At 41.9% G+C, this 4,731-nt stretch overlaps 1 long non-coding RNA gene across 1 annotated transcript; it reads left to right on the plus strand.

Moving 5' to 3' along the window:
- Positions 1–2,340: 2,340 nt before the first annotated feature.
- Positions 2,341–3,918, plus strand: LOC137150840 (uncharacterized). The gene is made up of 3 exons (XR_010919090.1): positions 2,341–2,398; positions 3,546–3,638; positions 3,824–3,918. It is a non-coding gene; the product is annotated as an uncharacterized lncRNA (long non-coding RNA).
- The last annotated feature ends 813 nt before the right edge of the window (positions 3,919–4,731 follow it).

The following is a 4,731-nucleotide window of genomic DNA, read 5'->3' on the forward strand; positions in this document are numbered from 1 at the left end:
ATAAATGAAACGTCCTTTGTTTATTAGTGGCTGCAGTAGTTCTATAAAGATGTAAAAAGATATATCAGTGCATTCCATGGGCCTGATTCTCCAGGGAAGCTGACTGACATATTTTGACAAAATGTCTTTTGTTGAAAAATGTCAATTTGCCTACACTGAAACTTTTCACAGGATGGGGTCAGTTTTGATGAATTTCTCAATTTTTTTTGAAAAACAGAAGTTTCCAAATTGTCAGAATGGGACGTTTTGATGTTTTCAGATCAATAAATTCTGGATTTCCTGTTCGAAAATAATTTTTGTTTTTAAATTTAAGATATTTAGAATTAACAAGAAATAAACAGAAAAAAACAGTCAGAATAGAAAGAAAGTATTTGAAAATTATCAAAATGAAGCATTCAGATTGACCCAAACTGAGTTTTTCAGATTTCCAGTTCACAAAAATATTTCTGATTTTGACTTTTCATCCCAATTCAGGACAGGAATTGTTTTTTAATCTCAGAAATGTTCATGGGACAAAAAAACGACTTCCCACCCAATGCTATTCTGCACTTTCTTACACTGAACATTAGAGGAGTGAAGTTCTGTAACAGTCTTTGAAGGGGAGCAGTGGGGGCAAAACCTAACTGGCTTAAAAAATGAACTTGATAAATTATGGAGGCGATGGTCTGATGGAACTGCCTACAGTGGCATATGGCCCATCGGTGACTACCAGTAGCAAAAATCTCCAACCCCCAGAGACGAGCACTAGATGAGGAAGGCTCTGAGTTACTACACAGAATTCTTTCCCAGTTATCTGCCTAGTGGGTCTTGCTCACATACTCAGGATTAACTGGTTGCCATGTTTGGGGTCGGGAAGGAATTTTCCCCTGGTCAGATTGGCAGAGACCTGGGGGATTTTCGCTTTCCTCTGTAGCATGGGACATGGATCACTTGCTGTAAATGGTGAATTCCTTGTAATTTCAACCATGATCTGAGGACTTCAGTAACTCAGCCAGTGGTTAGGGGTGTGTTATAAAAGTGGGTGGGATGAGGTTTTCTGGTCTGCAACTTGCAGGAGGTCAGACTAGATGGTCATGATGATCTCTTCTGACCTTAAAGTCTATGTGTCTATGGGTCTGTGTAGTCACTAGCACATGTGCAAAGTAGATGCAAAGTGCTATCTGATTAGAATGGCAGCATTTTGTACTCATACATGAGTAAGTACTTTCACATAAAAAGTGTAAAGTAGTGGATAATCATGCCTTGTGATATTTGCTTTCAGCCAGCAATATAATTTCCTACGTTGCATGATCCCATAATGCAAAAGGAATATGGCTCAAATGCCAAAACCGCAGTTTCACTCCTGATTTATTGTCAGTTTAATGCATGAATTCCCAGAGGAGCCACAACCCACAGAAAAAGAGGATTTTTTTTAAAATATAATCTTGAAAAGAAGACAAAAAAAAAACCTCTCTCATGATTAATGTCCAGACTCAAAGCAAATGGTGTCCGTGGGACACAGGCATGGAATAACAGAAAGCGGGATCAATTGAATTGTGCCCACCTGAGGAAAGAGCAAAACTTGTTTGCTGAGGTAGACTTTACAGAAAACATATTCTATAACCAGGGAGAGCTGTTTTCTCTATGAACTGATATGAGATAATTTAATTGTTAACATAATGTTTTTCAAGTTAATTGCACAATTTAATGGAGAAACACACTGACAATTAAATACAACACATTTTTAAAAATAGATGAAGGAGGACTAAAAAGTTCTTAAAATGAATACTAAAATTATTATTCAGGGTATCCTTGTGAATAAGATCTATCCAAAATGCAAAACTAAAAAAAAAAAAAAATGGATCAGGCAACACCCAAAACATTCTTAAAAGAGGTTAGAAAAGGGATAAGAGATCTTCAAATAAAAGCAGATTTTCTATACAATTACTCACATTTATCCACTCATTTGTGAAGACTGAGGGCATGTCAACACTACAAGGATTATACCATGTTAGACACAGCCTACACTGATGGAAGGAGTTTTTCCATCAGTATAGGAATAGCACTTCCCTGAGTGAAAGTAGGTAGGTGGATAGAAATGTTTTTGCTTCAACCTACATGCATCTACACTGGGGGTTAGATTAGCACAGCTACAGGTGTGTGGATTTTTCAAGGCTAAGTATGATGAGGTATATTAGGTCTTGAGGCCCCCTTGCAGCACTGACACACCTCACTCTGGAAAAGAGCAATAGAGAGGTCCTCTAAGCGTTCTAAACCAGCTGTGTGGGACACAGCCAGTCAGGGTGCAGCAGGCTCATATAAAAGGAGCTGCAGGGCAAGAGAGAGTTCAGTCTGCTGGCAGGGACTGGAGGAGTGAGGGAAGAGTTTCTGGCTGGCAGCTCGGATTCAACTAAGTCAGGTGATGGAGAAGTGGCACAGGGAAATATAGAGCAGCAATTACTAAAGGAAGGCAGCCTTCAGGCTGCTATACTTAAAGGATCCATGGGATGGGACCTGGAGCAGTGGGTGGGACCAAGACCTCCCCGCCAGCCACTGTGTGAAGGGCTATGCTCTAAGGAGGAACTGACTCAGCGAACTGGTCAGTGAATTGGGTCCAAGAGGGGTAGCTTAGCAGGAAGGCTGGGATAACTGAGGACTCAAATAGAGGCAAGGAGTGCTCTCTGGGCTCTGCTCAATTCCAGAGTGGGAGCCTTGCAACCTAGCTAGGGCCAAGCGAGGGTACCGTGATGGGCCCTGTTGAACTGCTTTAGAAGACTGAGCCCAGGGAGGGCTGCAGGACATTTTGGACTATGTATCCCAGAAGGGGTTTGTTTGTTTTGCATGAGGACTGAAGACCCTCCTGACAAACACGGTGGCCAACAGGGGGCACCATGAGCAGACATGCACAAACTCGACCGGGGGCACTCACAAGAGGTGAGTGAACCCCTTACACTAAGACTTGGTCTGCACATAAAAGATATATCATCAGAGCTACATTGGTAAGAGCTATGAAAAACCCACATACCAGGAACAAAGCTATGCTGACAGAATCCCCAGAGTAGACTCAGCTGTCTCAACAGAGGAGTGCTTCTGTTGATGTAGCTAACATTATTCGGGGAAGTGATGTTCCTACGCTGACGGGAAATCTCCTTCTGTTGGTGTAAGCTGCGTCTACACTACGGGGCAATGCCAGCATAGTTATGCTGACATAGGCTTCGTAGAGTAGACATGGCCTAAGTAAACTAGAAGAACAAACAAAATATTAAACCAGCATGTCTGCCCACATTTAGCTTCTATCAAGGAGACATCATTTCCTTGCCAAATGCACTGAACTTGCAGTCTAACTAGTCCTCTCAGGGTTGGTATATAATAAAGTACAAACTCAGTGGGGAATTTATTTTGCTGCTACAATTCAAACTAGAACAAGCAAACACTACGATGAGATAAGAAATTCTCCTGCTATGCTCTACAGCTGCACTGTATGTATTTGCCGTATTCAGTGTGAAATATTTCCTGGCTTTGAAAGCATAAGCAATGTGCCAACAAAGCTCTTTCATGTATCTTAGTGTCTTCAGCTGTCTGAAGTGTGGCTACACTTAAATGGATGTTGAAGAAAAGGGCCCATGGAGGCAATGGAATTGATGGCAGGGCAGATAGAGGTAAGGAACAGGGCTGAGGTGGCACTGCAGGTCACTCATGCTGTGAATTCCTTAAAGTGACTGGGGTCTTGAGGAAAATAATGGGATGGAATTTTCCATTTACCATGTTTCTTGGCAAACTTCTGAACCTTGGGTTTATTCTTCTCCGCTTTGGGATGCTAACAGTGCACTTTTTGTTCACACAGCATCAACAACCGGAGAGAACGAGAGTGAGAGCGAGATGCCCTTCCAACTTGGTTTAGCGAATGGTCTTACAGAAAATATAGCAGGGGACAGGGAGCCCTAATGGTTTCTTTTTAATTTTAATTATGTTGCTGTTTCTCTTGTGCCAATGAGATTTGGTCTAAACACAAAGTCTTTCTTATCTATATCTATCTATCTTAGGTACTTATATGGCTCCCACTAGTGTAGTATCTGAGCATCTCACAATCTTTTTAATATTAGGTGGGGAATTACTATTATCCTAATTTTACAGATAGGAAACTGGGCCTATGTCTACACTTGCTGCCAAATCTGGCAGCAGTCGATGGGAGACTTCCTAACTCCTACTTACCGCGGTGTCTTCAGTTCACTGCGCCGATGGGAAATGCCCTCCCGTCAATGCAGCGTTACTCCACCTAGTGGAGGTGGATTAATAGCGTCAATTTCTGGGTCTATTGAGCGGGTCTCCACTTCCGCTCAATCGATCCAGATAAATCAATCTGACGGCGGCGAATTCGCCACCATCAGTCTAGAGATAGCCTGAGACATAGAGAGACTAAGGGCCAGATTTTGAAAGGTGTTAGGCACCTAAAGATGCAGATAGATGACGCACAGACTTTTCTAAAGTGATTAGGTGTTTGGGAGTTAGGTGGTTAAACCAGTTTTGGCATTTCTGAACATTCCACGAGGCTCTTAGATGCATCTTTAGGTGCCTAAACACCTTTCAAAATCTGGCCCTAAGTGACTTGTGCATGGTCATACAGGAAGTCTGTGGACCATAATTTCGGGTGTCTCTGATTGTTACTTTCATGGAAGGCAAGATGTCAAAAACATAACAAGAGGAATCAAAAACAAAGGAATGTGGGAATTTAGCTGTGATAAACAAATGCAT

The sequence above is a fragment of the Emydura macquarii genome, unplaced genomic scaffold (assembly GCF_026122565.2).
Source record: "Emydura macquarii macquarii isolate MOO-44397 ecotype Brisbane River unplaced genomic scaffold, CSIRO-AGI_Emac_v2 contig_1027, whole genome shotgun sequence".
NCBI lineage: Eukaryota > Metazoa > Chordata > Testudines > Chelidae > Emydura > Emydura macquarii.